Raw genomic sequence first — 12,941 nt, 5'->3', positions numbered from 1 at the left:
TGCATTTGGCTACAATGAACCTCTCTGTCTGGGAGGAAATATCTGGAGGGCAGACAAGCAGCTCACGTGGTTTTGGAGGAGAGCCTGGACGGCCTGTCTGTGCCTGGGCACTGCAGTGTTTGCCTGTGCGGGTTGGGTTTAATCCTCTCTTGTGCAAGGATCTCTGCTGTGTCGTGTTGTGGTGCAGGACTCAGGTCCTGGATTGAGTGCATGTAGCTTAAATCAGCAACCCTCCTGTGTGTGAGCTGCGAGTTCAGCCTGGACCCCGCTCTTTAGGCTGTGTGTGGGGATCTGCACTGGTTTAAGCCCTCTCAGTCTGACACTGAGCTGACGGTGTCTTTCTGCTCGGCGCCGCAGTGCTGGCGCGAGTGGTGCCCGGCAGCCCTGGCCCTGAGCTGCCCTCTGTGCTTGGCCAGCCCCGCTCTGTGCAGCCGTCTGCTGCCTTGGCTGCTGCCCAGCCCGCTCGAGGGGTGCCCGACGCCGCAGAGATCGCTGCCCACATCCTTTCCCTTGCAGCACAGCCTGAGGGGCAGCGCTGGGCCACCCTGGCATTGTCCCCAGCGTGAGCCCTGCCGTGGGTACACCCTCCACACGTGTAACTGTAACATACCGGGTGTGTTATTGTGGTAGAAAGCAAACACGGGCTGCTTGGGCTTTGGCAGCGAAGCCTCTGCTCCCAAGTGTGTGTTGGATGTTGGTGTTAAACTTTATGGTGTTTAATGCCTCATTGGAAGCGTGTGACTAAATGTCCTTCTACCTCCTGCTCATGAGGACACAGGAGTTTAATTTTATCGCCTCACTAGTCACCAGAGTCAGGGCTGGACCATTTCTGGGAATAAACCTGTGTGCATGAGCTCCTCTGCCCAGGGCAGTCAGAAATTCTCCTGCCCTTCAAAAAGGGAAAGAAAAAGAAATGTACTCCTTGCTTTGAGCAGTTCCTTTCACTAAGGTGCTGCTGTGTCCTGGCAGTGAGAGCCAGAGCCCTGGCCCATTGCACAGAGGATCTCTTTGGGATGCTCCATTCCTTCTGCTGTGGTCATGGGGCTTCTCAAGTCACCCTATCACTTTCTCATGGCAGTTCACATGCCAAATCCTGGCTCTGTTGGGGTAAACCAGACCATAGCCCTACACTGAGTCCCTGTTTTCCTTTCCCGTTGCTGTGTGCATCCATGTGGGGTGCTGCCCAGCGGGGAGTTCCCGCTGCAATCCAAGTCGGTGGGGCTCAGAGTGGTGATGTGAAGGTGGCCTGGAGCCAGTGTTCCCTGTGCTTCGTGGTTCCCTGGGAGTGCTAGTTTTCTGGAGCAGGAGAAACAATTCCTAAAAAGGAGCAGTCAGATGGAAAATTGATACCAAATGGTGCTATCAGTCCCTTGAGGAACAAGGTTTGATCTCTCAACCCATGGTTGCTGAGGGTTAGGACATAGGCACACAATGCTATTTTAAAAGGATTTCTTTTTAAAAGTGTTTATTATTTTCCCCCTTTCGTAAGTTCATGATTTTCCCAGACACAAACCGGCTTCAGATTTGATGCTGAATGCACAAGATGCTGCTTTGGATGCATGTGGTGTCTGCAGGATGAGGAGGGTCTGAGATGAGCCCTTCTCTGGTCCTGCAGGGCCAGGGACCATCCTCAGCACCTGATACTGGATCAGGGGTTTTGCCAGCTCTATGTGGTTGCTGTCCTCAGGCAGAGACTATCCTCATCAGGCAACAGCCATCCCAGGTGATCTTTCCCATCTTGACTGTCTGCCCCTGTGGCTGTGGATGTTCCTGCTGAGCACTGTTCCTGGGGGTATCCAGCTGCATTTCTGGGCTTAATAACCCTGTTTGTAGCTGTGCTACTCTGTTAAAAACCCCACCTCCCTACATGACCCAGCTGCTTTCTGTCTTTTCCGTCTGAACTAGTTTCTGGCCCGCTTCCTGTAGGAAATTGCCTGCTGAGCAACTTGTGCTGTGAGACAGGAGGCTTCACCTTGTGCCTGCAAATCGTGGGACCATGGGTTAGTATCCCACTGCTCATAGGGCTGAGCATGAGGCACTGCAAGGGCCTGGAAGCCATTGAGGGGAGGGAGCTGAACTTTGCAACTGAGCTTCCAGGGAAGGAATTTCCAGTGACTGTAGATCCCATCCCCAAAGACAGCATTTCAAGGAATTACCCTCTCCCCCTCACTGCAGACTTCCTCTGCTTTTCCAAGTAAGTGTCTGGCTCGGGGCCATGTACATAGTAACCAGAGCAGAGCAGATCCATGGGAACATCCGGGGCTGGAGGTCGGTGTTGTCCAGGTTCACAGCCCATGGCTCTTTTCTGCACCAGTTGTCCCCAGTTCTGACACTGAGCCTCCCTCAGTTATCTCCCTTGTGAGCACTGTGTTTCCAGAGCTCTGGATGCCAGGAGGAGCAGCGAAAGCACCTTCAGTGCCAATAAAAATAAATGATGACTGGGATTTTTTTTGAGCGTTATTTTAGGAGACAGCAGTTCCTGGTGTTGGTAACTCAGTCCCCTCCCTCACAGGACTCAGGCAGGGCTGCTCTGGTCCAGATGTGCTGGGCATTCTGGAGAGGTATAGGGGAGATTCCCTGTGAGATCGGTCTCACCTGCACCCCTGGTGACCAAGCAGCTTGTCTGACCCGACGGGGAGGCAGAGACCAAGGGGCAGTCCCTGCCTGCCTGCAGAGAGCTGCCAGGCAACCCATGTTCGCACTTACCCCCTCTCCAGATGTTCTGTGCACAGCATTAATTTCCATGCCCTGATGGGGATAGTTTGAGGGCTCTGGCCAGGCTCTGGAGGAGGTGACCCTTTCCCCAGCAGCCACAGGGCTGAAGGCAGGGATCACATCACCCCTTCTGTGTCTAAATAGCACTCAGTGTCCTGGCGGGTGCATCCCCAGAGACATACCTTGTGGATTTTCTTCGGCTCATAAATTTTCCCTGCCCTCCTTAATGCCCCTAGCAAATAAATTATCAGAAGCTACATTTCCCCATTTCAAAGCCTTGTGAAAGAAACCAGAAGGTTTAGCAGTCCTGGCTGGCTGGAGTGGTTCACATACCATCCACCCATTTGCATTTGATCTACTTTATCCTGTGTTAAGTAATCCTTGAAAGCCCAGTGGGCTGCAGGCCCTCTGCGTGCCTGTAAATCACTGGGGCATGTTACAGGCTGCAAATGAGCGTGTCCCACCCCTTCATCTGATCCAAAACGTCCCTCTGTCCCAGAAAAACCATCCTTGTTATGTTAGAACAGCAGCTTAGTGAGCTGGGATCACCATAGGCAGTGGGGTGGGAGTGTGCCCAGCCCTCCAGCTGTGTTTCCATGTGGGACTGGAGCAGAGAGCTCACCTCGAGGGGCAGTTCCCTAGGGATGCAGTTTGGGGATGGGTTTGGTGTCCTCCAGGTGCCTGCTTTGGTCTGGGTGCCCCCAGCTCACCCCTGCCTGTGTCCCCCAGTACCTCCCTCAGTCACCCATTAACCAGGGCTGCTCCGTGGCATCTTCTGCACCTCCTGCCCTACTCAGTTTGCTTTCTATCCCTGTGACTTCCTGGGGCAGAGAAGGAGACCTGTGTCCCTTCTGGCCCCTGCTGGGCAATAGGGTTTCAAGTCATGGAACACATGTGATTCCACAAGTCCCAAGTGCAGCCATAGTTTGGCTCTCTCCCTCGAAATAAATCAAAGATTATTCCCCTCTTCCCCACTGCCTCCCTGCAAAGGTCACTATTGCTCAGCTGTGGCCTGACTTTAATTACAAATTAAGAGCAGCCAGAGCAGTCACTAGGTGCCATTAATTGGCTTTCCGGGAAAGGTTTCACAGGGAAGTTGAACACACCAGCAATCAATTTGCTTGGTTCCTTGTGTGTGGTAGCTCAGCCTGATGTGAGCCCTGTGCCAGGTCCCAAATTCAGGGCACTGGGTGTCATTTGCCCCAACACTACAGCCAGCCTTGAGTCTCAAAGATATTTTTCCCTTGCTAATTGAAGCCCCGAGGGCTCAGCGCTCCCCTGCCTGCAGTGGGATGAATTTTAGCCACCGAGAACAAGTTCCAGGGGAGGATGCTGAAATAAAACAGATGGGATGATTCTGGAGGTCAGAGTGAGGAGAGGATGCACTGCCAGGCATCATGTGATGAAAACATACTTACTGCTCCAGCAGCTGTCAAAGCCCAAACAGATGAGGCAAGGTGCCCAAGGAGTGTGCAGGGATCTCATTTACCTGGTAATTAATGGAAATCGTGAAACAAATCAACACATGCTCCCTGTGGAGAGCTTCACGCTCCAGTTTCAAACCGCTGATGGAGAACTGGTCACGGCTGGAGCATGGGAGTGGTGAGTGCTGCTGTGGAGCCGAGACAGGACTTGGTCCCCACCACTCTGTCACTGATGGAGCCCCTGGTTATTCGAAAGATGTCCTTACCTGCCAGCCTGCGTGGCTGCGGGAGGCCAGACCCCGCCTGCGTGGTTAGGGCACTGCTAATTGCTCTGCCCCCGAGCACACGGGGGACTTGCAGTACTGTCTGTCACAGGCGAAGATGCCTTGGCTTATGGCTGCAGGGTAGGAATGAAGATGTTATGATGAGCCCCATCATCTCCCTCTGATCCCGCTCGGCTGAACATGTCACAGCTGATTTTCCCGGCCCAGCCCTCCCGCCACGCTGTGCGGGCACCTCCGCCCCGGGTGCCAGCCCTGCAGGGCTGGAGGTGTTGATGGGAGCCTGAGCTGGCATCCAGACCTGCCCTTGTGCTTTCTGGTGTAGAGAAAGCTTGTCCCACTACAAAATGCTGTGCCATTTTTTCTTGCAAGTTAATTAACTTGGCTCAGTTTAAGTATTAAAAACGCTGTTTGCTGGTATTTTCCTCCCTCCAGAGCAGCGATGTGCTGCTCTGCAGGGCCCTCAGACAGGAGCAGGGGTGCTTGCTCTGGTTCAGGGATTCAAGGATGAGGGAGCGTTTTGGTTCCCCGTCTTATTGTTTATTCAGCGTGTTGCAAAGCAGTTTGGCAAAACAAAATCTTCCAAACAATTAATGCCAATCAGACTTGCTGACAGCCCAGCCCCGGCTGCTCGGAGCATGGGCTGAGCTGTGCATGGCAGTGTCTGGGCTCTCCCTGCTCCGGGGAGATTCTGAGGGGGTAATTAACCCCAAAATAGCACAGGTGAGCCTGTAACTTGCCTCCTCAGTCTCCTGCCAGAAGTTAGCAACTGGCATAATTCCTGAAGCATAAGGTTTACGATCCCTTCCAAAAACTTAATCTGAATGTTAACTGACGTACAGTAAATGCCAAATCTCTTTTGAATCTTGCTAAAAATCTCAGTTTAAAATATGCAAACGACCTTTCTGTCTTTCTAAAAAGCTCCCTGCTTCTGGAAATTAAAAAAAAACCAAACCCCACCAAGCTACTGGATAAAAACATAGTCCTGAGGTTGTGTGAAGGGGCACAGCTCACCTGGCTGCAACAGAGGTGGGTCAGGGAAGGGTCCCCTTTGCAGGCTGAACTGGAGTAGATCATTGAACTGCTGTAATAAACCTCTCCCAATACCCTGACAGGAGAAACTGTAGAAACTCTGTCTGAGGAATTGGTGGGCTCTTGCTCTCTTTGATATCCCTCACATTATAATTAAGAGATAATGTCAATAGAATAAAACATTGTCTCAGGATAATGGTCTCCCGCCGCTACAGGAGTGTCAAGGCAAAGTCAAATCATTTATCAAAAATGAATGTTGAGGCAAGTCTGGGACGTTTGTTTTCACAGCAAAAGGCATTAATCCTGGAACAACAATATTCCAGTGCTTTTATTTCTCCTGCTCCCGGTGATTGATGCCAATGCATCGTTGTGCCTGAGAGCCACGGGGCGGCTGAGCGATGGGCTCTCCTTCCAGCTCTATTGACCAGGTGGATTTTGACTTGTGGAAATACATAACAGTAAATCGAGGGGTGCTGGTTCGTGTGAGTGTGCGTCAGTAAGTGTGATTTTTTTACTTCTAAAGGTGAGCAGTGCTGCGTGTGGGCTGGCTCTGGCTGGCCAGGGTGCCTTTTGGGGCTGTATTTGCCTTGTTGCTGCAGTGTGAGAGGGTTGCTTGCTCACTAACCATCCCGGGCTAATCTCAGAGCCTGCTCCCTGCCCCATTCCACACTGCTTTAGAGGTTTCTTAAGGTCTCCTCTGAACACTGGGGCTGGCTGTGCCCCTCTGGCCAGGCTTGTGCAGGGCTGAGCAGCTCGCTGGCTTCATGCATTTTTTAAAATACTGCTGAGTGTAAATACCCACAGCACAGCCATGGCGAATATCCATGGATCCCAGGTCCTTCAGCAGAGGCCAGGGCAGCCTCAGCTCCATCCCTGGCACTACAAAAGGCTGGGAAGACTGCTGCTGTTTAACACAGTACCCGCTACAATTGCTGTTGCCTCCAGGCTGGGGAGAGGAGCAGCCTCAGCTGTCCATCCTCAGTTTGCACTGGGAGCAGTTGTGAGGTCAACACTTGAAATTAAAGATGTGTAAGTGGCAATTAGACTTGAAACAAAGTCGCAGGAGGGTGTACGCAAGCTCTTCCAGAATTTATTTTTTTTTTTTTCCCTCATGGATTTGTTAATGGAGAGATTTACGCATCCAGCAAGCATTTGGGAACACAAGTGCTTTGTATGTTTCCAAATGCCAAACCTGTTTTTCTGAGGCAGCGCTGGTACCTTCTGCACAGGAGCTGCCTGTTGGCAGAAGCACATTCTGTGATCCCCCAACCCTGAGGGGGGACAGTCCCCTCTGCCAATGTGCTCTCCACAATTCGGTGTCTTTTGCAGGAGAGGCAGAGTCATTAGGCTGGAGCAAAACTTAACTATGTTTCATGCACAGGGTGGTCCTGGAAAAACTAATTGGAGCTGACGTTGACTTATTATGCATTCTTAAACTTACTCTAAATTTAAAAATTATACACCCTTGACTCATTACACACTCTTAAATCATGGACTCACTGACTAGTCTGAGGGACCTGAATGGCTTGAAGCCCCGTGGTGGCTGGCCGTGTCCAAGGAGGGATCTGCTCGATTAACTTGTGCTGTTAATCCTCTGTTGCAGCACATTGCATTGAGATGCCATCAGCAGGTTGGGCACAGGACAATACTGGGATGCACTTCTGGGTGCAGGCTCTGCCTTTTGAAGCTCTGGGTGGTCCTGGTCTCCCTGCAGAGTGGGGGAGCTGCTCCCTTCCCAATACAACTCCCAGATGTGTGTCTGACCACCCCAGCTGAGCTGGGCAGGGTGAGTGCATCCCACTGGGTGTGTGGTGGGGGCAGCTCAGCCAGGGCAGGGACACATTTGGGACAGTGTTTTTCTCTTTTCTCATCCTTGCTGTCTGTAGGAAGGGGCAGGGGCCATAGAAAATGCTCTGAAAAGATTTCAGAGGAGGCCTTGGCTTTTTGCTGTGGAATGGCTTGGAGCATGGCAAGGTTGTGCTGCCCAGCAGCCTGCAACAGAACAGCCCCAAGCCTAGGAAAAAAAAAAAATTAAAAAATTGGAATCCTAGATTTAGCACCCCAAATCCATGGGATTGGTGCCTTTACAAGAGGACAGTGGAGACAGAATTGGGTCTCCAGCTGGGATTGAGGACACAGAATCAGGAGCTTATAACTATAATTACACTTCTGTGTTGCATCAGGCAGGTTAACTAAAAGAGAGGAGGGAAGAAACCGTGTATCTTCTGGGCTGGTGTTAAACTCTGAGGCAAGAGAGATCCAACTTGTTTGAAAAGGAACAATTTTCACTGCCATCTACTCACCCACAGAGAGTGGGCACTCAGACCAAGCTCAAATGTAAGATGGGCACTGGAGAACAAACCCAGAGGAAAGCCTTGCCCTGTAGCTGCCCACCCATCCTGAGGCATAACGAGCTCCTGCACGCACTGGCAGCACAGCCATATGGTGATTTAGCCAGGAAATGATTCATACCAAGTGAGGGATGCTCAAGGGCAGCCTTGAGACCCCAGAGCACCTTGTGCTGGGCGTTGGAGAAATGCAATCACCTGTCAGGGTCGGTACGTGCAGTCCCGCTCCTGCGCCGAGGGCTCTGCCTGCTGCAAACACCAATAAAGATGTCAAGTCAATGCGTGTGGGGAGATAAATCACAGCGTTTATTTTCCTGCCCAGAGCATCAAGGTGTCTTCTGATGCAGTGTAAGGGGGAGTAGAGGAGAGGCAGGCGATGATTTCAGATCTGTGCTGGGAGAGAGGGTTCTGATGTGCCGCCCACGCCAGGCACAGATGCTTGCAACCCCTTCCCACCAGCACCCACTGCTGCTGGTTGTACATGGCCACTGACCTGATCCACATGGGTGTTTGGGATGTGACCACCAGCTCACTTCCAAGGGCCTGCTCACCCTGTTGGGCTGCCCATCACTGTGGTCTCAGGGTGGACATGAACAGGAGTTCTCACCCAAGGCACTCTGTGTCCCCTCACCTTTGCTGTGTGCAGCAGCAGGACAGGACTATAAAATATTGCTGTGGCCTGGTAGTGGTCAAAGGGGAAAAAAATAGGTGGAAAACTTAAAATGATGAAGTGTTTTGAGGCAGACCTTTGCTGTCAGTGTGAAGCAGCGAGCCCTGATTTAAGCAACCCCTTCAGTAACTGACCTACACAGAACAAATCCATTTACAGTGTCTTGTTTCTCCTCACTGTTTAACTACCAGAGTTCAGAGACGATTCCTTAAATGTTAATGGTGCAGGAATTTGGAAACTTTCCCAGAGTTGCTAGGGGAGCCGTGCAGGAATATGTCTGCTGTGCTTGTGCAGTTCAATTTCCTGCTGAACATCAGGCGGGCTGTTCTCGCCTACTGCTTTGTAATTAAAGTGCTGAAAGACCATCACTCTCTGAGGTTGATGGTGCTCAGATTCGCCCCCGGGTGAGGGCCGGCTCCCTGCCTGGCTGCAAGGAGGACAGGTGGTAAAATATCTATAGACACAATCTCAGCCTGCTCTCATCCTGCTCCTGACATCCCACGGCTTGAATAGGGACTGGGGACCAATCTCTGTACCCCAATCTGACTGTTTGATGGACCCCACAGTTCAGATCTGCATCTCTGCTGCACCCCTTGTGCTACCATCCATGGGCACCACTGCTCAGGAGGACAGGCTGAGGGTTTGCCCCCATCTCTCCAACAACTCATCCACAGGGCTCAGCATCGGGAATGTGGCAGGTGATGGTTTCCCACCATGGCTGTGTGTGACTGACCACTAGAGTAAGTTTGGGCCATGTCCAAGGGTATCAGAACTTCTCAGACCCTTTTCCAGAGTAATGTAGCTGACTTTGTGTGTACTAAAATACAGGATTTCATCAAAGCTGAGCTCAGGGTAATGACCCTGGACATGTGTCAGCCTGAAAGGTCATCGCTTTGCCTCTTCCTGCAATGAGGTGATTGTGAATGTAAGTGCATTGAACCCCTGGGGCTGGAGGGCAAAGGGTAGAGTCCCACATTGGACATGCAAAGCCTCTTCATCAAACCCCTGTGCTTGCAGCAGAGGGGTGTCTGTGCCTGGGGCTGCTGAGGGATGCCTTACAAGGGTCACCAGTACCTCTGGTCTGGGGTACCATGGGGATGGGTCCTGATCTGGAAGCAGGGAGAGCCACCTGACAGCACCAGAGGGAATGTGCTTGCCATGGATGTTGCTGGTGAAAACAAGGGCTTTAAAAGGAGCCACAAGTGGTGAGCTGGCCTGTCCTCCTCCAGCTCTTTTGTCTCTAAACTTGGATCTGACTCTTTCCACCGTCTCGTTAGGAACAAGTGCTTGGCCTGAGTTACATGGCAAATTTTGACATTTTAAAAATTGATGCCTTTTTCTGCTCGTAACTTAAGCTGTCTAGTTTATCAGAGGCATATGGAAAGTTTATTACATTCTTATTACAGATCCAGCCAAGTGAGCTGACTAATGAATGTGATTTTATTTTTTTTTTTCAGTTAGGACTTGGCATAAGAGGCCTCCTCTGAAAGGGATAGCTTTGGGTTGAGAAATAAATCACCAGAAGTTTTTTCCCCTCTGTCCTAAGAGTTCAGCTTGGCAAAAGCTGCAGCATGTCTGATTTGGGAGTGGAAAGTGAGGCACAAGAGGAAATCAGAGGTTTGCAGGAGATTTATTGAGTTGCCCTGTGATGACCCCAGTGACATCCAGCAGTGTGGCACCCTTGGTGCTCCTGCTCCCTGTGTCATGGGTAGGGAGCAGGGACAGGCTGCCAGGACAAATTGCACAAGTTCATGGGAAACCAGCATTTTGTTGCTTAAAACAACTTGGGATTTATTGATAAGGACCAGGGGTACAACTGTCCTGGGGGCTGGGTGGCTGTTGGGTGGACTTGGAACACTGTGCAAACCTGTGTGTGGTTTTCAGCAGTTAAGGGAAGCGTTAAACTCTTTGGAGGCTGCTTTGGATGAGCTCAGCTGGGTGCCAGGTATGAGAGAGTGGAAACACAGCCTCACACTGGCTGTCCTCCAAATCCTGCTGCCAGGGACACTCTCAGGCTTTGCAGTGGACACAGAGCTCCTGTACCCACCACCCCAAGCAACACCTCTCCCTGACCTGGGTGCCTGACTGTGTGCAGCTCTGCGTCATGTTTTTAGGTTGAAAATGGTGTGTTTCTGTTCTGTTGCTGTGTTTGGACTTGTGAGGCTGTGCTCAGAGAGGATGGTCCTTTCCTCCTGTGCATCCTCTGTCCCTTTCAATCCTGGGTGCCAGAGGGTACAACCCTCACGTCTTCATAGCTGATGCTGCAATTTCCCACTTTCCAGCACAAACTTTTTCTTGCACTCAGAAGATGCTCCATCCCTTCCAGTGATGCCTGGGTGATCTGAGGGCAGATCTCCCTGGGTTTTGCCAGCTCTGGACACAAATTTTAGTTTTTCCCTTGTAGGAACCACTTGCTTCTGCTTCAGTTGATTCATTAATTCAGTTGGTTAGAACTTATATTATTGTTGGTTTTCCACTACTCAAAGTATCCTCCTGTGCCTTCCCCCTGCTGTTCTGCAGCTTGTAGTGCCTGCTGGGACGATGACAGCAGTGCTGCAGAATGCAGGGTTTGGCTGGGTTGCTGTAGTTTTACTGCCTTGCCTTGCATAATGCAGAGATCTCCAGCCCAGCTCCCAGGCTTGTCCTGGTCACAGCTCGCGTTTTGTGGCTTGCCTCATCTGGTGGTGGTGGCCTTTTCCACTCCCCATATGTCCCCTTCACTTCTCTCTGCTGCACTTCTACCATCTATAGACAAAATCTCTTCCTCTGACTCACTGCTGGGTGCTTTCCTCCCTTCAGTCTGCTGATTTTGGCACAATGCCCTCTTGCTGTGAGCATTGTAGGGGGTAGCACACACAGGACACTTCTCTGGGAGAAAGTTTTCTTTGCAGCACACCAAGAATCAGACTTTGCTAGTTTTTTTCCTGCTTACTTCTCCTACATCTACATCCTGCTTTTGTGCTACGTGAGAGGAGTGTTTCCCCGCAGAGCCTGATAAATCATCTCTCCTCGAGGCTCTGCTTCTTACCTGGTCTCTTTGCAGACCATGCTCAGGGCTTTGAACACATTTGTAGGTCTTGGCAGAGCCCTACAAGGCTGCTCAGTGAGGCAGGGATGGAAGTTACACCTTTTTATCCCTGCAGCCCTTTCTCCCTATGGCTCCACATCCAGAGTGCTGGCTGAGCCTGGGGTTGCTCTGCTCTATTCCTCTCCCCTGCTCCTCTTCTACAGTGGCTTAGTGCATCCTTAAACTTGGATCCTCACAACACCAGCCATCTGGTGTGTTTTAGCCATACAAAGAGCTATTGTTTGCTCTGGATTCTGGCGAGGTAGCTCTGCTTCTGGAGCACTCTGCAGCTTTGCCAAGGGTCCTTCTGCTCTGCTGGCAAGTGCAGGTGTCTTTGGAGCAGCCTTTGTCCCTGAGAGGCACGGCTCAGATTTTCTTTTCTTGTTTTTCCTTGTCTAATCACAGTCCTGAAGTTTCCCACAGTGAGCCTACACTGAGAAGTGCCCCTATTCTTTGGCAGGGAGCAGACCTGGGGGTGATCCTTGGCTATCTTTCCGTGGGAGCAATGTTCCGAGCTTTAGGCTGGAAGTCTTAATGTCATTTCTATCATTAAATCTCTTAATGTCCTTTAGCATAAAATCCTCAAAGTCATGGTCTCAGTCAAAATGCATTGCCTAAAGCCTGCTCCCTTGGGAAGCACCGTGGAGAGGAAAGCAGTGGGTTAAAAGCAGAGCCCTGCTGCCAGCTGGGGACACTGGTGCATGACAAATGTGGCTTTTGCATTTCCCTCTGCAAATGAGCCCATAGTCAGCCTAATTTCGGAGAGAGCCGCCTCTGAACCCGAGTGACTCAGAGGAATTTATTCTGCGCCCCGGCGGTGTCTGGCGGGGCTGCGGCAGCCTCGCAGGTTTAATTTGTAAATGCTGACACATGGCATTTCCTCACCGTCTCGTTGGGAAGGGCGGCGTGTCTGCCGGCACTTCCAATTTGTCACTGTCAGGACTGGCCCCATCTCCTGCTCGTCTCTGAAATACCTTCTGATCGGTGCAGGGGAAGTTATTGGCACATAATTTATCATTTAATATTACCAGAAGGGTTTCTTCTACAAACACCCCTGAAATGATTATCCACATAATGTTTGGTAGCTCTTTCCTGCACCTGCAAAGATCTCTCTCAGTGTCTGTTTGCTGCTCTGCTGTAGTGCTGGGGAGAAAAACTGCCCTTGATGCAACGTCTCCTGCACTGAAAAGTCTTGATTAACACCCAGCTGAGGCTGCCCAAATGCGGCACCTTCCCACACTCCTGCCCTTGCAGGGACATTTTCAGGATTGCACCACTGGCATCTCCTGTCAGGCAGCTGGGGGAAATGCTTCCCCAGACCCTATCCACCTCTATGGAAAAAAGGCCACTGAGGTGCCTGGACACCTCTGTATGATGCAAAGGGGCTGGTTCTGGGGTGCTGTG

This window comes from Chiroxiphia lanceolata, chromosome 18 (genome assembly GCF_009829145.1).
Source record: "Chiroxiphia lanceolata isolate bChiLan1 chromosome 18, bChiLan1.pri, whole genome shotgun sequence".
NCBI lineage: Eukaryota > Metazoa > Chordata > Aves > Passeriformes > Pipridae > Chiroxiphia > Chiroxiphia lanceolata.
The sequence above is the reverse complement of the archived record's forward strand: the minus strand, read 5'-3'. Positions refer to the sequence as shown.